This window comes from Rattus rattus, chromosome 5 (assembly GCF_011064425.1).
Source record: "Rattus rattus isolate New Zealand chromosome 5, Rrattus_CSIRO_v1, whole genome shotgun sequence".
In the NCBI taxonomy this organism is placed as follows: domain Eukaryota; kingdom Metazoa; phylum Chordata; class Mammalia; order Rodentia; family Muridae; genus Rattus; species Rattus rattus.
In genome coordinates this window covers 98039391-98060706 of record NC_046158.1, presented here as the reverse complement: position 1 = coordinate 98060706, position 21316 = coordinate 98039391, and the positions used below count along the sequence as shown (strand labels likewise).

The 21316-nt window shown below is 40.4% G+C and overlaps 1 protein-coding gene across 1 annotated transcript in view; it reads right to left on the bottom strand.

The window, feature by feature from the left end:
• The window catches only part of Mga (MAX dimerization protein MGA), a 64116-nt gene extending 63042 nt beyond the window's left edge, over positions 1-1074 (bottom strand). Inside the window, 1 exon segment of the mRNA XM_032903982.1 lies at positions 973-1074. The gene's annotated coding sequence lies outside the window, so the exon portion shown is untranslated.
• Positions 1075-21316: the final 20242 nt, after the last annotated feature.

Sequence of the window (21316 nt, the reverse complement as noted above, 5' to 3'; positions counted from 1 at the left end):
CTAAGTCGGAGATTTTTCCGTTCTACCAATCAAACCACCCTTCTTTGCAAGCACTTTTCACCCATCTCTGCTTCCATCCTTTTGCCAGAGAAAAAGAGACATTCTCGGGGAACGAAAGTGAAGGCAAAAGGCTTCACTCTGCCACCAATTTCGCCAGTTTGAAAAATACTCCCAACTTCTCTATAATCTTCGAACACAGATTCCCCAACTTATAATGATAATAAGCTTCTCAAAGACCTACTTGAAAATTCAACAGAAACGGGAAGTCCTAAGAACAGAAAACCAGTCAAGGATACCCCACAAAGAGAAAAAGAAAACAACACCTGTTCCCTACCTGTTTTCTCCGCCTTCGATTTTGCACTTAAAAATCACAGCTCCTTTGTTTACAAAGTTCTCATTCTCATTCAACTCACTCATCGTCCCCTCATTAAATTCAGGGCCTTGCCTCAATTTGACCAGAAATTACACGATAGTAAACGTTTGAATAGGTGTCAAAACACGGCACCCAGTTCCTTGGAGAAACAGACATTGGCTGTTTCCCTCGGAGAGTTGAAACCCCGAGAGCTGAACTCTAAAACCTGCGCTTATTCAGCACAGGTTTCGACAGCCTAGAAATCGTCACGCAGAACGTGCCATGCTGTTCCAACACCCCACGCACGCGAGGGCAGGGCCGTGCCATGGGCACTTCTCACCCCGCCCGCCTCGTGGTCACGGTCTCCGGCGTCGATGTTCCTAGTTAGTTCTCGGAGCGACACGGAAGTGAGGTCGGGGAGGCGCGCGAGATGACATGCGCAACTCGCTCAAGGGACCAAAGGCTGCACAGCCTAAGGCCCAGCCAGGCCCAGGCGTGCGAAGCTCTCTCTGCGGAACGCTGGTCAAGCCGTTCAAATACACAAGTGGTTTAAACTCAAAAAAAAAACTCCAATCGGGCCACTATTGAAGCGACGCCCTCCACCCAGGCCCGAGAGTTACCGTGCGGGGCGTGGTCGGCCTCACCCCGAGTCCTTCATATCCCTCTAGGGGAGGGTTATTCTGAAGGGTTCGCACACCGTGTGTCCGCTTCAGCAGAACAGCCTGCGCACGCACCGGATGTCCACGTCACTGCGCACGCGCTCCTACCCACTTGGAGCCGGCTGCGCAGGCGCAAAGGGAGGCGCGAGCAGCACCTCTTTGCCCCTCCCCCAACATCAGAAGGCCAAACGGACCAGAGCAGCGTCAGGACCCTTGGGTTCCGCCCACGGAGCCGAAGCCGCAGCCTGTACACGTTTTAGTAAACGCGAAAGAACTACTGAAGCTTCCAGAATCAAGAAAGGAGAGACAGGAGAGAGGTATCCAATATCCTCAATCCTGTATTCGAAGCCTTCGTGAAAATTCTGAATCCACTGCCCACCCGGCCTTTCTCAACAACTCTTCAGCCTTTCCCAGGGACTTCTCACCGGCCCCGCCCCTGCCGTACCCGGCCCCACCCATATGAAGATTCTTAGACCGCCTGGCTTCGCAAGTCCATAAAAAAAAAAAAAAAAAAAAATTGAGGACCTCCTGTACAAAGTGCTGTAGGGTTAGAAAGCGCCAGAGCACTGGAAAACCTTGAAGCAAACACCATGAAAGAAGAGTAAAGCAATTTTCCAATATTCACCAACAAAAACCACGAGGAAAATTCGAGAAAGCACTGCTGAAAGCAGAGAATGGAAGTTAATGCCTATATTCTCAACACGGAGGCTAAAGCAGAAGGATTGTTGCGAGTTCGAGGCTATCCTGAATTCTACAGTGAGTTCAAGTTCCAGGCTGCCAAGATACCATGCCGAAATGAAAAGCAAAGCAAAGAAAGGTTCGATAAAGGAAAAAGAGCTGCCACTAAACTGCCTAATACCAAGATAAAAGATGTCTTAAAAAGAAGTGGTCAAGAAGTTTACCTGAGAATTTTATCTGAATTTATCTGAAATGCCTTGAGCTTGTATATTTTTGTTGTTGTTTTTTCTTCAAGACAATGAGGCTTTATAATTTAAAGAAAACATTAACCAACAAGTATGTCAGGCAATTGCCAAACTAAGGCAAAGAACAATATTTCTCAACCAAACATCAAAAAATAATTTAGTTTTTTTCTCTACCACTTACTACTTTCATGCTGCTAATCTACCAGTAAATAATGTTTAAAGTGAAAAGGAGTAAAAAGAAATAATTGAGTAGAAAAACATAAAATTCAGTTCATATTCCCATACTTTTCACTCTCAAGAGATAATAGGAAAACATTCTGTGCTGGGTGACAATACAAACACTTTGAAGGAAAACAAGATTGTAAGGATGGAGCCAAGAGGAAGGACAGGGATAGCCAACAGGGATGATCTGACTTGCTTCTTTTCACTTAGCTATTTATTACTGAGGAGATAAACAAACATAACACATAGGCAGAAACTGCCTATTCTAATTAAGCCCAGAACTAAAGTTGACAGACTTCTGAAATCATTTTGAAACCCATGATTCGGGAAGAGCATTCAAGATCTTAGACAAAACTGAAAACCATTTCTTTAACATGCTCCTCTTCTCTGACTCCAAGAACCTTTGCTATTAAACCAAGATGCCTTCTCAAAGGTTGTAATGGTTTCTCAAAAATCCCATTTTTCTGAGATGAAATTTTGAGTTTATTTAGTATAAAAAGGTCTGCCCCTAAGATATGAATGACTCAGTAGCATCTCAAAACAGACAACTCAAATAGCATCTCTAATTGGAATATATATGAGAACAATTTGCATGGACAAGGGCAATAGAAATACTCTGGTGCTCTTTCCCTACTGGAGGCAAACATGAAATACCAGGTTTCAATTTTCACCAATTACTTACGGATTTTCATTCCTGATTTGCCAGTTTCCTGAGTATAACTTCATTCACTTTCCCAAAATCCTAAAAATGTTTGCCATGACATTCTGGGCTTTCTCATTGTTTTTCTGAAGACCTCTCTTCATGATTTCTAGACCTTCTTGCAGACCTCCATTGCTGACCCTGACTCAAAAGGCATGACTTTCTTACAACTCCATCTCCTTCCAGGTGACAAGATTTACAGCTTGCCCACCCTGCTTGCTGCTTTTTCTCAACTACTGAAATGGTCCTTCAGATTAATTTTTTTTTAGGTAACAAAACAAAATTTTAAGATGCAGCACTAGATCCCCTTAATAGGTATAATACCCATAAGTTTTCAGAGTGGAGTCTACTTAACCTATAGTTGGAAAGTAAGAATCAGAGTTTTTTGAGCATTTGTGTTTTTACATGCTAATCTATAATTAATAATATAGCTATACCTATTTCAGTAATTCCGTTTAGATTTACCAAGTAATCATTTTTGCTTATAATAGAGTTTTATGTATCTCTTGCTGGCTTCAAATTTACATAGCCAAAGATGACTGAACTTCTGTTCTGGTCCTCCTGGCTCCACCTCCAGATACAAATAGCCACTGCTAAACCAGGTTTTATGCATGTTAGGCAGCACCCTATCAATAGTGCTATATCCCCAGGGACCAAGTGACTAGGTTTTGTTTTGTTTTTTTAATTGCTTTTTTCAAGTAATTGCATAAATGGTTACACTATTTTCAATGGAGTGTTCCTCAAATTGTACTTAGTTGTATTCTCTTTTCATTAGCCAGATGCCATGGTACATACCTTTAATCTTGCACTATGAGACAGAGGCAAGTAGATCGATGTTAGTTTGAAGCCAACCTGATCTACATATTGACAACCAGAGCTACATAAATAAACCTTGTCCCAAAAAACAAAGGGAGGAGAGGGGAAAGCTATTCTTAACCAGAAATGATGGTGCATGCCTAATATCTAACATTCAGGAAAATCTTAAATCCCAAACAAGCAAAAGCAAGGTCAGCATGAACTACCTGTCTCCAGAAGAAGGGAAGGAGAGAAGAGATACAGCTCAGAGGTAGAGTACTTGTAAAAGTATATCACATAACCCTGTATTTAATCTCCAGCATTAAAACCTAAAATCTAGCCAGATGTGATGGCACACACCTTTATTCCCATTACTCTGGAGGCAAAGGAAGGTGGATCTCTGTGAATTTAAGAATAGCCTGGTCTACAGAGTTCTAGGACAGGTTGTCTAGAAAAAAAAAAAAAAAAAAAAAAAAGGATGCCCTTCTACTGTCCCATGACTTAGGCCCATTATTTCTCACATTTTTCCAGAGAATATTTCTTAAATCTTTCATACTTAAATGTCATTTGTTAAAGAAACTTCCTACTGACAGAGGACTAGATGAAGTATACTGTAAACAAGTATGCAGCATTCAAATATGGTAAGATTTGAGAAAAAAAAACTCAAAAGCCTATGGCAAAAGAAAAACACTGAAAAATTGTGCAAATATATGAAACAAATCATACTTGTTTTACATGAAGAGCACCAGTGCCTTGAAAAAGTAGATTATGGTAATCAACATAGCTTTTGCCACCAACCCTGATGACCTGAGTTTAATCCCTGGAAACCCATATAAAGAACTAACTACCACAACTTGCCATCTGAACTCCACATGCTTTCTGTGGCACATGTATGTACAAACATATATACACATGCGTACATATACATACATACACTACATACACACACATGGAATACTTTCTACTATTACTATGTTTTGTAAAGGGGGCGTTTTAAGATTAGATAGAGACGGCATAGCTTACAATGAACAATCATCCTTAATGCTTCTATATAAATATAATCTAAAAAACTATTCTTTCAAATATGTCTCAAGTGGCAAAAAAATCTAATCTTAAATTCTTAGTGGTAATATATACTGCTGGTTGTAGGAATGCACTATCTAAAAAGCCAGTCCTAATGGAACTGAAAAATAACATGGAGTGTTGGAAAAGTTTTATTTCAAAATAAAAATGCAGTTAACTGCTTGGAAAAGACTAACAGATTCATACTCTTGCTATGGGCCCACCTGGGAAGAAGAAAGCACATCTTTAATCTAGCAGTCCTTCCAAGGTCAGTAAATACAACTGGAAACCAAATTCCTATGTTAATACAAACCTCCATTTTAGCTACAAGGTCCTATTTCTACTCTTTAATCCTAAAGCCCTCTAGACCTGTCAGTGTTAAGGTGACAGAGACACAGCTCCACCCTGAGGATTTTTCCTAGACTTTTAAGACCTTGACTCAGGTCAAACCAAATTGATGGCTTTAATACCTACAAGATTTCAAGACTAGCCAGTATAATAAAGGAGAGATAGGTTTTTTCAAAGATATTTTAGCAATGTTTTATTAACTCTTTGAAGATTTCATGTATTTTGATCATATTCATCTCCTTCCCCATTAAAGATATTTTAATGTCTTTAATATTTATTTATGGTATTAAATCCAGTTCCAGGGGACCCAATGCCCTTTTCTGGCCTATAACAACATGGTATACATAAACTCACATATACTTATACACATACATAAATAAAAATAAATGAAAAAAATCTTATCAAGGTGTCACCAGTGCTGCACTAACCTAGTGCACCTCCTTTCTTTACAAATGGACTTCTGGTGAGATTCTTAGAAAACAGCAAATTTGTGGCTGGGAAGAGAGCAGTTTTTACTTGTGCTGGAATTCTTGCTCTTCCATTGACTGGTAAAGGCTTCAACTGGATTCCAAAGTATGGGGCTGCTTCTCCCTTCTCATACCTCCAAGATTTCCTTGCCTTTTTATCCTAACTCAGAATCACCTCAAATACTCCAAAACTTTGTTTCTGAAATCAAGACTTCACAACATAAGAGCCTCTATTTCCAAGACGTGGTCATGAGCTGTGAACACTTACTAAAGGCATTTAAGTAAGAAGGGTCAGTAAAATGCAGATTTCTCTGCAGCTACTAGTGACAACTACTTACTACCTACAATAGGCAAAGCATTGTTCTTAGTACTTCATACACTTTACCTCACATCCTCAAAACAATAGGTATGATCTCCCATGTTTTTCTTTTCTTTTTTGAGACAGCATCTTGCTATGTAACCCAACTTCTGGCCTCATGATCACAGCAAACCTCCTGACTTGCTGCAGCTTCCAGAATAATAGCTGTAATCAACACACTCAACTTGATGTTAAAGTAATGACAATGAAAGAAGGTAGAAAGGAAGGTAGAAAGGAAGGAAGGGGGGAAGGGGGGAAGGGGAAGGGGGAAGGGGGAAGGGGGGGGGGAAGGAAGGGAGGGAAGGGAAGGGAAGGGAAGGAAGGGAAGGAAGGGAAGGGAAGGGAAGGAAGGAAGGAAGGAAGGGGAGGGAGGAAGGTGAAAAGGAAGGGAGAGGGAGGAGGCAGGCAGGCAGGCAGGCAGGCAGGCAGGCAGGCAGGAAGGTAGGGGGAGGTAGGTAGGTAGGTAGGTAGGTAGGTAGGTAGGTAGGTAGGTAGGTAGGTAGGTAGGCAGGCAGGCAGGCAGGCAGGCAGGCAGGCAGGCTGGTTGGCTGGTTGGTTGGTTGGTTGGTTGGTTGGTTTGAAACCAGCACTCAGGAGTCAAAGGCAGGCAGATATCTCTGAGTTTGAGTCCATCCAAGGCTTCATAGTAAGACCCTGTCTCAAAAATAAATATAAAATAGATAATTGGGAGAGATGGCTCAGCAGTTAAGAGCACTGACTGCTCTTCCACAGATCCTGAATTCATTTCCCAGCAACCACATAGTGGCTCACAACCATCTGTAATGGGATCCAATGCCCTCTTCTGGTGTGTCTGAAGACAGCTACTCATACACATAAAATAAATAAATCTTTAAAAAAAATAAATCCAAGCTGGGCTGTAATGCCAGCACTGGGAAGGCTGAGATAAGAGGATTGCCTTGCCATGTGTGCACACTTGTAACACACACACACACACACACACAATGTAAAAGGAGATTGATTTTTAGATAGATAAATGCCAAGCTAACCAGTCTGTTATGGTGGCATGTAAACATTTCACTGGGGAAAGTTGGAAAGTACTGTAATGTGAGAGCAAAATGTGGGAGCTAGGAAAATGGCTCAGCTAGTACAGTGCTTGTCATGAAAACAGGAGGACCTGAGTTTGATCCCTAAGAGGCATTTAAAAGAAAGCCAGGTAAGGTGTTCAATATCCATAATCCCAGCACTGGGGAAGCAGAGAAAGAAACATCCCTGAAGCTTGCCAGATGAATCTATGAGCTCCAGGTTTAACCAGAGTAAAATGCTTACTGTGCAATCATGAATAGCTGAGCTTGAATCCCCAGCTCCCTTTAAAAAGCCAGGCATGCTGAAGAGTGTCTGTAATTGAAGAGCAGGGGAGGTAAAAACAAGTGACTCCCTGGAGCTTACTAACTAGGAAGGTTACCACAATCAGTGAGCTTCAGGGTTCAGAGAAACACCCTTTTTCAAAAATAATATGGAGAGTAACCTAGGTAGAAACTCAACATTAACACCTGGCATCCAAATGCATAATACACATGTGCCCAGGCACACGCACACAAATACAGAGATTAACAAACACATGGTGATGCCAGGAGAGTACTGTCTGAACAACGCATCCCATCATTAGAAAAGTATATGAAACAAACTGACTTCCATGAAACAGTGACAATGGTTAAGCTTTTAGTAAGATAGCCATACCACAGAAAGAAGTAGCAGGTAGCAGGGGCAGAGTTGTACAGGTTTGTATAATTAATTAATAGTAAACTCCTTAGAATATGTCCTGCATGCTATCATAAGGTCCATATACCTATTTTTCCCCCTTGAGGGAAGGTTTACTCTGCAGTCATGTAGAATTCACAGTGTAGGACATGTTAGCCTGTGACTCGAAGCAATCTCGCTGCTTTGATATTCCAAGTGCTGAAATTAGATACAAACCAACACAGCTGGGTCTCTATATTTTTTTTATTTTATTTTTATTTTTTGGTGGCATAGGGACTGAATCCAGGGCCATATGCATCCTAGCAAGTACTGAGCTATATTTCCAAACCTTTATTCTTTTAGATATAAAATTTTTTTTTTTTTTTTTTTTTTTTCAGAGCTGGGAACCGAACCCAGGGTCTTGCGCTTGCTTTGGGTTGGGGATTTAGCTCAGTGGTAGAGCGCTTTCCTAGCAAGCACAAGGCCCTGGGTTCAGTCCCCAGCTCCGAAAAAAAGAAAAGAAAAAAAATTTTTTTTTAACCTTTTTTTTCAGTGCTGGAGATGAACCAAGGGCTTTCCTTGTCCATGCCAGACTGTGTGTGTGTGTGTGTGTGTGTGTGTGTGTGTGTGTGTGTGTGTGTGTGTGTGTGTATCCTTCAAAAACAGTAACATTGGGGTTGGGGATTTAGCTCAGTGGTAGAGCGCTTGCCTAGAAAGCACAAGGCCCTGGGTTCGGTCCCCAGCTCCGAAAAAAAAAAAGAAAAAAAAATTTTTTAACTTTTTTTTCAGTGCTGGAGATGAACCAAGGGCTTTCCTTGTCCATGCTAGACTCCAGATATATATATATATGTGTGTGTGTGTGTGTTGTGTGTGTGTGTGTGTGTGTGTGTGTGTGTGTGTGTGTATCCCTTCAAAACAGTAACATTGGTGTTGGGGATTTAGCTCAGTGGTAGAGCGCTTGCCTAGGAAGCGCAAGGCCCTGGGTTCGGTCCCCAGCTCCAAAAAAAAAAAAAAAAAAAAAAAAAAACCAGTAACATTATTTTACATGTAAAAATTATATAAAATTCCAATTACAGGGAGCATAAATAACTCAAACATAGCAATGTATGTACTATACATGCTACATTATTATACTTGCTTCCATGCTGGCAGAAACAATGGGACCTACATAGCACAAAATATTTACTATCTGACCTTTTATTTAAAAGGTTTGCCAACTCCTGGCCTTCCAGCCTAAAAGTCAAACACTTGTAATATGGATAAACAAAGATGAATAAGAGAGAAATATATGGCATGAAATAAAAGTAAGATATAGGGACTTTATGGGTAAAGCTAATTGAGGGATCTAATAATTTGTCACAACTTACTTAACTTTGAAAATCCACCAAATCCCAGGACATGGAAAGCAGAAGGATTGGAAAGTCATGGTTATCTTCAGCCATAAGAATGTTCTTGCTTAAATAGAAGAAGTAAGCAAGAAGGGACTACATGAGACCCTGTCTCACAGACACAAGACAAGAAAATGAACATAACTTTAGCCAAACATGGTGACTCACAACTGTAAGAAAGCACATGGGAAACAAGAGAATCATCAACATTCTATCTCAAAACAGTGTCATGCATAGTGGTGGGTGATGCAGAGGCAAGCAAACCTCTCTAAGTTTGAGGATGGTCTGGTCTATACAGTGAGTTCCAGACCAGCTGGTGCTATATAAAGAGACCCTGTCTTAAAAGACAAAAACAAGAAAAGTAAACAGAGATGTGTCAGGTGACAAATTCATCAGGAAACAGAAGCAGGGGGATTCATAGCCAGCTTGTTTATAAGATGCAAACCAGTCCAGCCAGATCTACATACCTGTCTCGAAAAATAAAAAGGAAAAACAGAGAAAAATGAAGAGCAGTGTACTTTTGCATACATGCTAATGCCAACACTCAGCAGGCTAACAAAGAAGGCTCAAGAGTTTGAAGTAACCAAAGTGATAAGAGTAAGATAGCTCTGCTGGTAAAGGAGCCTGGGACTTACATGGTAGGAGGAAAGTAGTAGGTTAATCCTCACATGCTACACATATATAACACACAAATACTTTTTTAAATTTTTTAAAGAAAATTAATGAGGGGCAAGAATGTTGCTCAGTTTTTAAAGTATTTACAAGCATGAAGATTCAGTTCAGATCACCAGCAACCATGTGAAAACAAAAAATAGTAGTAATAAAAATTAAGTGAGGACTGGAAAGATGGTTTAGTGGCTAAGAGCTCTAAATGCTCTTCCAGAAGACCCAAGTTTGATTCTCAGTATCCACATGGTGTGATTTATAAACTATCTGTAACTTAGGTTCCGGGGGATTAGAAACCCTCTTCTGGCCATACATGCAAGCAAAACACCCATACACATAAAATAAAATAAATCTTTAAAAAAAAAAAAAAAAGGCAAGGGGGGTTGGGATTTAGCTCAGTGGTAGAGCGCTTGCCTAGCAAGCGCAAGGCCCTGGGTTCAGTCCCCAGCTCCGAAAAAAAAAAAAAAAAAAAAAAAAAAAAAAAAAAAGGCAAGTGTAGTAGTGCACAGTTTTATCCACAGCAGTCAGGAGGCAAAGGCATGTGAAATTTCTATGACTTCAAGGACAGCCTAGTCTACATAGCAAGCTCCAAGCCACACAAGACTACACAGTAAGACTCTGCCTCAGAAAAACAAAACAAAACAAAACAAAACAAAACAAAATGGGTCCCATCTGTAGTCCCATTTCTGGGGAAGGTGGAGACAAACAGAACCTTAGAGCTTGTTGGCTATGCAGCCAAATCAATGAGCTCCAGATTCACTGGGAAATTCTGCCTCTAAACAATAAGGTATAGGAGCTAAGGAGACTCAGGCACTCAAATGTCTGCCACAAAACTACAAGGACAAAAAAACAAAAGAAAACAAGAATGATCCAATAAACACACTGCTGGGGACTGGGGTGAGGAGACAGGCAGATCTCTGAAATTCATTGGCTGGCCAGAGTAGCTTCAGGTTCAGTGAGAGACCCTACCTCAAAAAATAAAAATAAAGACAGAAAGTGATCCATGAAAGAGGTCCAGTGTGGATCCTGGACCTTCCTACTCAGGCAGATCTCTGTACTGTGCACACCTACACAGACATTTGCACACATCCACACTAACAACTGCAGATACCAAACAATATGGTGGAAAACCACCCAAATCCATACAAACACATACCAAAAATGAGAATTCAGATGCACTAGAATACAGAGGAGAAAAGAGGAAATTCTATGCATGCAGAATTTGCAAGTTAAGTTAGTTCAAATGATGAAAATTAACTGTGTGTGGTAGTTCACACCTGCAATTCCAACACTTGAGATGCTGGGGCAAAAACACTTTGGAGTCAACCTTCAATTCAGGAAGAAGAAAAAAGCTGAAAACTAGCACAAGACTGCATAGAACTCTTGAGAACATAATTATGGATTTAAACAGTTCAACCCTTTTCATATGTACCATATCACTCTGCTTTTGCTGGTATACTGCTTGTTAATGTCAAACTACTTTTTATTGTTATGTTTAAATTTCTTCAACAATTTACCAGGATTTCATATATATGGAATTCACTGTCTTTTTTAGGTTCCCTAGGGACAGTTCATATGTGGCCCATAGATGGCAGGTGCTCAATAAATGCTGAATGACAAAATAAATCAACTCTACTATGGGTTCACAGACTGAAATGCTCACACCTACAATTCACACCATTAATCCTCCTCCTATGCAACAATTGAAAGGACATTCCTGGGGTGAAGACTGCTGTGTCTACTGGATTTATTACATTAGGTTCCTTTTCTAGAAAAGAGCTCAAAGTACATATGTAGTGTTAAAATAGAATTCTTGACTACTGAGAAGGTAGGTGGAAAAGTGGGCAAGAGAAGGAAGAATCTATTATAATAGCCTGCCTCCAAAGAATAAGCATTATTCAGTCCTAGGGACTAAAAACACCCCTGCCATGTTTTTGAACTGACTCCCTATATTATTTCTTCAAACTTTGTACTGGCCAACTTACATCACAATGAGTATCAGTGAAACAAAACTTGCCCTAATAATAAGATTCTAAAAATCTCAGCTAGTAGACTATGATTACATAATGCAGAAAAATCTGGTTTTGTTTTTGAGACTTTGAGACAGGATCTACAGTCCAGGCTAGCCTCCAACTTACTATGTAGTCAAGGATGACCCTAAACTCCTGATCCTTCTGCCTCCACCTCCCAAGTGGTTGAATTAGAGACACACCTACCATGTTCAGTTTATAGTGGTGCTGGGAATTGAACCCAGAGCTTTGTTCATTCTAAAGCACTCTAGTAATTTAGCTACAACCCTAGATGTAATTTTAACTTACTAGTTTGACAAAAAAAGTCATAAACTAGCCATTATCATTAAGCATCTACTACATGCCAAGAACAAATAAATAAGACAATGAAAATACCTACTAAGTGATCTTATATTGTGCTATAAGAACAAATAAGACAATGAAAATACCTACTAAATGATCTTATATTGTGCTATAAGCAAAAGTACAAACAGCTTTGGGAAGAGAAATGCAGTATCAACTTCTACTCATTCAAATTTGGAAAAGTTATATTGTTATCTAATTTTAATTTTTAAACCACCAGTACACTGTCATTAGACTTTAGGAGAAAAGTATAGTACAGGTTCAGTAAAAAATCTTGGCAGCCAACAAGAGGAGATAAAGTCTTGCCTTTCAAGTTGCCCATGGATAGAAATAGGTTCTGAAGAAAGGAAATTTGGTTAGTGAGATGACTAAGTAGGAAAAGGTGCTTACCTTCAAGCCTGAAGAACTTCATCAATCCCTGGGATGCACATGGTAAAGGAACAAGTGGACTCCTGAAAACTGTCCTCTGACTTCCCATATGCCCATCCGCACCCAAGTACGAGTGTATGAAAACACACACACACACACACACACACACACACACACACACACACACACACACACACACACACACACACACACACCCATGATGGAAACCAGAGGCATCAGGTAGCTTGGCCGTGGAGTTACAAGCAGTTGTGAGTCCCCTGACATGGGTGCTAAGAACTGACCTCAGACCCTCTGCAAGAACAGTAAGCTCCTTACTGCTCAGCATCTCTCAAGGTCCTTTCTTAACTTTTAAACTTTTAACTTAAAATTTAACTTCTAATTTTTTTAAGACAAGATTTGTCTGTTTAGCCTAGGCTGTCCTGGAACTCAGTCTGTAGCCCAGGCTAGCCTCTAACTCTTAGCAATCTGCCTGCCTCTGCCTCCTTTAATCCTAGTGGGATTGAAAGCATATGCAATCTCTGAAATTAGTCTTTATTATTGGGGACACAAATGATGGGAAGGGGGCGAGTGTGACATGGAGTACATATGGAAATTAAAGGACAACATCACGAAATCCTTTCTTTCCATAAACTTTTACATGAGTTCTATCCCTCCGGCTTGTTTAAGCAAACACTTTTACCAAGCCCTCTTAGAACAGGATATCTAATTTTTGTTTGGTTAGATTTTATTGTTGTTCTGATTCTTGGTTTTTTGAGACAGGATCTCTGACTCTGTGGTCCAGGCTGTCCTGTAACCTACAATGTAACTAAGTACTTTGAATCTAAAATAATCCAGTTGCCTCAGCTTCTTCCCAAATGCTGGGGTCATAGGTAGTACCCTGGATCTTGTTTTTACAGGCAGGGTTTCCTGTGGTCAATGCTGGCATCAACCTCTTGGTCTTCCACCTTTCTGAGTCAAGCTCCACTAATTTTTGTTTGTTTTTCAAATGACTTTCTCCCAATTTTTAACTCCAAACTGGGTCCTTTTTACCTCTTGGGAACTAAAAACATGTCCTAGTTTGATTATTTTGCTTGGATGGTTTGGTTTCTGATTTCTAGAGACAGAATTTCTCTGTGTAGCCCTGGTTGTCTTGAAACTCACTCTGTAGACCAGGCTGGCCTCAAATTCAGAGATCCACCTGTCTCTGCCTCCAGAATGCTAGGATTAAAGACTCTAGTCCAGTTTTGTTTGTTTGTTTGTTTGTTTGTTTTTTAACAACTTGGACACAAGCTAGAGTTTTCTGGAAACAGGAATCTCAATTGAGAAAAATGCCTCAATTAAGGTGGCCTGTTGGCAAGTCTGTAGAGTATTTTCTTGATTAATGATTGACGTAGAAGGGCCCAATTCACTAGGGATAATCCCGCCCTTGGGCAAGTGGTCTGGACTGTGTAAGAAAGGCTGAGCAAGCCATAAGGAACAAGTCAGTAACAAGTCATGACCTCTGTTTCAGTTCCTGCCTCCAAGTACCTGTCTTGACTCTAGCCCTGTCTTCCCTAACTGTAAGCTATAAGATGAAATAGACCCTCCCTCCCCCAAGTTGATTTTTGGTTACCATGTTTTATTATAGCAGTAGAAAGCCAGGTAACATAAAACAATAATGGGACCATCTGTAACTAAGTAGCAAAGGAAATTTGTTCTTTCTTGATCAAGAATTGAAATGGGGGCTTGAAGAGAGGGTTCATGTATTACAACTGCTTACTTACTGCCCTCTTAAAGGACCCAAGTTTAGTTCCCAGTAGCTTAGAACTACCTGTAACACCAGCTCCAGATCTAACACATTAGTCTAGCCTTCTAGGGCGCTAGCACATGTTGCATACGTAAATACATACAAAAGTACACAGAGCTAGAAAGATGGCTTAGCAGTTAAGAGCACTGACTGCTCTTCCAAAGGTCCTGAGTTCAATTCCCAGCAACCACATGGTGGCTCACAACCCTGTGTAATGGAATCCAATACCCTCTTCCAGTGTGTCTAAAGACAGCTACAGTGTACTCATATACATTAAATAAGTAATTACTTTTTTAAACGTTTTAAAAATACATACATATAAATAAAAAATATTTATTTTCTAAAAATAGAAGTGGGGAGAGAGAGAGAAAGAGAGAATGAGCAAGCAGGATGGTAGTGGTGGTGGTGCACACTTTTAATCCCAGCACTTGGAAGCAAAGACAGGCAGATCTCTGAGACCAAGGTTATCTCAAAAAAAAAAAAAAAAAAAAAAAAGGGTTGGGATTTAGCTCAGAGAAAAGGCCTGAGTTCGGTCCCAGCTCAAAAAAAAAAAAAAAAAAAAAAAAAAAAAAAAGATTTTCCAGAAATTCAGACACCATCTGTTTCTTCCCTCGTATAGGTCTTTATGTGTCACAATGGCAATTATCAACTGCCATAGCAAGAGAAAGAGAGGCCATTTAGCATGCAGATGATATAATGAAGTTAGAGATTATCTGGTGACCACTAAGGCAGTCACCTTAGAGTCAACCTATTTTGGCATTCCAAATGTATATAACAACTCTCACCTTGACTCTGAGATACAGATTTTTTTAAGACAGAGATCTTACTAAGTAACCTGGCTACCATGGAACTTCCTTAGTAGACCAGACTGGCCTTGAATTCACAGAGTTCTGCCTTAAATTCTGGGATCAAAGGCATGTGCCACCATGCTCAACTCTGGGGTTCAAATTTGACCAACTCCCTACTCAAAAGCTATTCCTGGCTTTCTAATAGAAGTCAAGCTCAACATGTACAACTAAATCTCAGTACTCTAGAGGGAAAGGTAGGAGAATCATTCCAAGTTTAAGATCAGCCTCGGTCATACAGCCTCGATCTATACAGAGAAGCCAGCTAAGAATACATAACGAGACCTTGTCATTAAAAAAATAATAGTAATGAGACCTAGCTAGTGTAGCAGCATCTTTCTGCCCTTCAGCAATTTCTTAAGTGCAGGAAGAATGAGAGACAGGGAAAGAGAGAGACAAGAGAGACAGACCAACTAATTTAGTGACTTTATAGTTTAACATGATCACCACTTGAACTCAGCTCCAGCCTACTGTGTTAGTGGCCCAGAGGGCAGGAATACAATACTGTGCTTCCTGGCTTCATCCAGATATGAATAACAGGGCTATCTGTCTAAAGTTCAATGTCAATGAGTCAACATAAATTTCAAACATAGGAGTTTTAAAACAGAAACTGACATAAAAGAAGGTTGTCTGTTGACTGGTTGATCATAAGTCCCAGAGCTTGGGGAGATGGGGTGACTTTACAAAATGTCACTTCTGGAAATGGTGTAAAATGGCTCTGACCTTCGTCCTGAGACTTTAGTCCATCTATCCTATAGTCCCAAGAGTTTGGGGGGAATGTGTCAGGTTTCTTTGCCTTTGTGCACACAAAATCTTCATGTCACTGACAAAAAATTGTGATGTTTGTTTCCCCAAAACCAATATCCCAAAGCCACTACTCATTTGATTGAGGAGCTTGATACTGTTTGTTTGCTTGTGGTCTGGGGTGGATGTAGGGCCTCACTCGTGCCTGGCAAACTCTAGCCCTGTTAATATTACAAATGCTCTGGCCACATTTTTCACAGGTTCCCACTAACTCATCTCTTAGGCACAGGAGAGAAACTTGAGTCTCTAGGAGACCAGAGGAAAATAAACACTAAGTCAAAGCTGTGGAAACACCCAATCTTCCTTAAAACTTGTTTGCTGTTCACTCCCCGTCAAAGACTACTTTTCTTTTTACCGTTAAAACACTGTACCATGGGCTGGAGTGATTGCTCAGTGGTTAAGAACACTGACTGTTCTTCCAGAGGTCCTGAGTTCAAATCCAAGCAACCACATGGTGGCTCACAACCATCTGTAATGAGATCTGATGACCTCTTCTGGTGTGTCTGAAGACAGCTACAGTGTACCACATCACTCGTGCTAATATAATGGCTCTACGGGCAAAGGTGCTTGCCACCAAACCTAACAATTTGAACTAAATTCCTGGGAACAACATGGTAGAAGGAGAGAACTGATTTCACAAGTTGTCCTCTGACCTCAATTTGCATACCACAAAAATAAAAAATACCTCACCAAGTCATTGGTCAAATGATATCCCTACAGCAGCTAACCTTTCACTCAGATGCCAGCATCTCTCCAGGTAGAAGCTGGGTAAGTCCTGTGACCCCAGGGGACTAGCAGAGCAAAGGGTCAGAACACTTACCAGATGAAGATTGAAAATGCAAAGACTCACTGTGGGTGGCCAAGGTGTGGTTAGGTGAGGATTGAGGAACTGCAGTGGGACAAACTTTTTTTTCCATAATATCATGTTTCCAAAGAAAATCCAGTTTGGGCCAGAATCCTGAGTTTCTTCTGGACATGCATGTGCCACTGTCATGACTGGCTATTTGGAGGTGATTCCTATGCTCACTCACGTGCCCGGTGTGTTTTCTGTCAGAGGGCCTCCTTGATTCCTTTTATCTTACATAGGGCCTCACACTGGCAAGTGTCAGCCTCCCTAAAGGAATACTGTATCAGTGGGTGAACAAATCCAGACAACCATGTTTTTCTCTGAGTTTCCCTCTTGAGTGGGGACTCTCCAGGATTTGGCTTGGCTTCAATCTTTTTTTGCAACTATCCAGATGCAGGTGTATTTTCTCTCCACACATAACACATAACACATATATACACACTACACATACAATATACAATACACATACATCACACAACACAAATTATACACACATAAACACATAGACACAGACACACAGACACACAGACACACAGACACACACACACACACACACACACACAGACACGCTCACACACTGTTCAGAAAAGCCCCCAGGCCTGCATACCTGTGCCTCTGCCCTGTGTGTCCCACATCTACCTCTAGTTAACAAGTCTATATTATTGTGCTGGTTTGTGTTTTGTTTTTTTTGTTTTTGTTTTGTTTTTTGTTTTTCGATTTTTTTGGTTTTTGGTTTTGGTTTTTTTTTTTTTTTTTTTTTTTGGTTTTTTGCAACTTGACACATGCTGGAATACCTAGGAATGCATGTAAATCGCAATGACCAGCATTGCATGCTAACCCGAGGACAAAGTACTGGCATATAAACCTTGGAGGTAACCAACAGCTCTCTTACTGGACTAAAGACCTGTTCAACAAAGGGAACTCATGCCTAGTACTGGAAACTTAACCAACAATTCAGTGCTAGTGAAGTCATAAACCTTGGAGAATCTACAACTACCACTTACCTAAACTCCAAACTACATTCTAAATGTTGGTCCTTATACCCACAGATAGGGTAGTACTCAGCCCTCATCAAGAAAACATCTCTTTGCAATAGACAGAGACCATTTCAGAAAGCTACAACTAATCAAAACACAATGTTGTGGAGCCCAGTCCCAACTGATATATCTACAAGACAACTCCTGCACCTGAGGCTCAGGGATCATCTCTGAAGATGTGAGTAAAAGACTGTAATCATCAGAGGAAGAGAAATTGTGCTGGGAGTTTGTGTCTCCTTGAAATTGCAAAGAAGCTACATTTATGAAGTCTTATCAACATAGCTGTCTAAATAAGACCTAAGCAAGGACAACATAGCTATCTAAAAGACCTAAACAAGGGCAACACCAATACAATACATATGTGAACATAGATGGGGAAAGTCCATGAGGCCTCAACCCTACACAAGTAACTAGAGGCAATTAAGGACTGCTGAGAGCAGGAGAGCACCCTGGGGAAGAGCACACCAACTGGTTATTCACCACTAAAAACCCAGACATACAAGTAACATATGGGCTAAGCAGGTTATATTTACATATTTAGAAATATAAATACACATATACACACAAATTTATATATGTAACAACAATCAAAGAAACCATGAATTTGAAAGAAAGCAAGTAATGTTCGAGGAAGGGGGTTGAAGGGAGAAAAGGAAAGGGAGAAAATTATATAATTATAATTCAAAACAATTTTAAAGTACCTTTTTTTATGGTTAGAGTATTTGTCTTCGTGTGTGTGTGTGTGTGTGTGTGTGTGTGTGTGTGTTTGTGTGTTTTCATGCAGTGCCTAAGGAGTACAGTAGGAGTGTGTGTGTGTGTGTGTGTGTGTGTGTGTATGTGTGTGTGTATCATGTTCATGCAGTGCCTAAGGAGTATAGTAGGAGCATGGGATCCCTTAAAACTGGAGTTACAGGAAGTGAAATTACAGACAGTTGTGAGTTACCATGTGGATGCTGGGAACCGAACTATGGTTCTATGGAAAAACAGTACTCTTAACAACTTAATCTTCTCTTCAGCCCCATATGTGGACCCTTGCTGATTTTCTTTCCTCTTGCTTCTACAGCAAAGTGATTTCTTGTTTGTTTGAGAGAAAGTCACATACCAAATTATTGGCCTAGAATTTGCTATGTGGCTCAAGCTTGCCACTGCTTCTGCTTCTAGAGTGGTAGGGTTATTACATCTAGCCCAGCAAAGTGCTATTTTTAAGATATAAACTAGATGATACCTTTTAATACAGGAAACAGTCCAATGGGAAAAAAAAACAGAAATGCTTATGGTTTACAAGGTTCTATACAGTCTCAACCTGCCAACATTGCAAACATACCAGACTATCACTGCCACTTAAAACCACAGCACTCTCTTAAGAATCTCAAACTTGGAACTAGAAAAATAGTGCTCAGTGTCTAAGGGCATTGGCTGCTCTTCACAAAGTCCTGAGTATAATTCCCAGCACCTACACAGCAGCTCACAACTGCCTATAACTCCAATTCCAGGGGATCCAATGTCATCTTCTAGCTTCCTATAGCACCAAAAGTGAAAGTGGTGCCATAAATGTAGGCAAAAATACCAATACACATAAATAAAATAAAATAAAATACATATTTTTTCAACTCAAACTAAAGCCAAGCATGATGGTATACACCTTTAATATCAGCACTTGGGAGGTAGATAGATCTCTGAGTTCAAGGCCAGCTTGATATACATAGAGAGTTTCAGGCCAGCCAAAGTTTACATTTCTCAAAAAAAAAAAAAATCTCTAACTGAGCCAGGCATGGTGGCTCACACCTGTAATTCCAATGCTCAGAAAACTAAGGCAGGAGAGCTGCTACAAAGTTGAGGACAACTTAGTATAAACAGCAAGTTAAAGGTCAGCCAAGGCTACGAGCCTCTCTCAACAAACTGAAAAGTAAACCAGGCAAAAACATTTGGGAGATGGAGGCAAGAGAATTATGAACTCAAGGCCAGCCTCAACTGGATGAGACCATGTGTCAAAAAGAAAACAATTACTTCAAAGATGCATTGAGGCTGGAAAGTTTGTTCAATGATCAAGAGTATAGATGATTCCCAATATACACATGGTGACTCACAACCATTCATAACACTAATTCCGAGGGAATCTAACATCTTCTTTTGACCTCTGAGAGCACAAGCACATACATTCAAGCAAAGCAGTCAATACACACATTTTAAAAATAAATAAACCAAAATAAGAAGAAGGAGGGGGGAGGAGGGAAAAGAGAAGAGGAGGAAGGGAGGGAGGGAAGAAAGAGATCAAGATGCAGGAGAGGAAGAAGAGGAGGAAGAAAAGGAGGAGAGCAGCAGCAGCATTATCTGGGAAGTGATCTCTGAACTCAGGAGTCTGAGGCAGAGACTGGTGTCCAAGGTTAGCCTGGGCTAAGTGTGGTATTAGTTCATGCTTAGAATCTCAGCACTCAGGAGCCACCAGTTTTGATATTAAACTAGCTTACAATGTGAAATCTATTTTAAATACTCCCCCAAAATTAAAAATAAAACTGATGACATGGCTTAGCAAATAAAGGAACTTTGCACCAAGCCAGACAACCTAGTTCAATTCCTGAGACCCACATGGTAAAAGGAGAAATAACATCCAGTTGTGCTCTAACATCCATATATGCACCCATACACACACAAATCAGTGTAATAAAAATTTTTTGAATAGGTCCATTCAGATGGTTCAGTGGGTAAAGGTCCTTACCCCCTGGCCTGTCAACCTGAGTTTGGTTCCCAGGATCCACATAGTAGAAGGAAAAACCAACTCCTGAAAGTGTTCCTCTGACCTTCACATATGTGCGCACTAATAAAAAAATAAGTGGAAGAAAAATTAAAGGTAAAGAAAGTGCTTTCTGCACAGCCAGAGAACTTGAGTTCAATCACTCAGAACTCATGTTAAAAGGTGGGCACAGCAGCTCACATCTGTAATGCCAATGCTGAGTTTAGAGGGAGGGTGTTTGTTTTCACATTTATTATCTATTGTGTGTGTCAACATATTGCATATATATATATAATATATATATGTTATATATATATATTATATATATATGGAGGTGCATGCCACAATGCACATGTCCAATCAGAGGACAATTAGAGGAAGCTAGTTCTCTCCTTCTACCATGTGCCTCCCAGGGACTGAACTCAAATTTTGTCAGATGTAGTGGAAGTATCTTTACCCACTGAGACATCTTGCCTACCTAGAGAAGAATTTTTTTTGGTTCTTTTTTTCGGAGCTGGGGACCGAACCCAGGGCCTTGCGCTTCCTAGGCAAGCGCTCTACAACTGAGCTAAATCCCCAACCCCTAGAGAAGAATTTTTGAGATGGAGTATCAACTTACTGTGGCCAAGAACCTGTGGCAACTCTGTTTCTGCTTTCCAAGTGCTGAGATGAAGGTGTATGCCATCACACCTGCTGTCTACTTGACTTTCTTCAAAGCAGTAATCTTGTTTTTGTAAGACAAGACTCATTGGGCAGCCCAAGCTGGCCTGAAATTCATCATTTACTTCTTTACCCTCCAAAATCTGGGATTACAAGTATATAGACCACTCATTTGGCCCCAGAGTAGTAATTTTCTAATATCACCTTTTATATTTAAATAATGAACT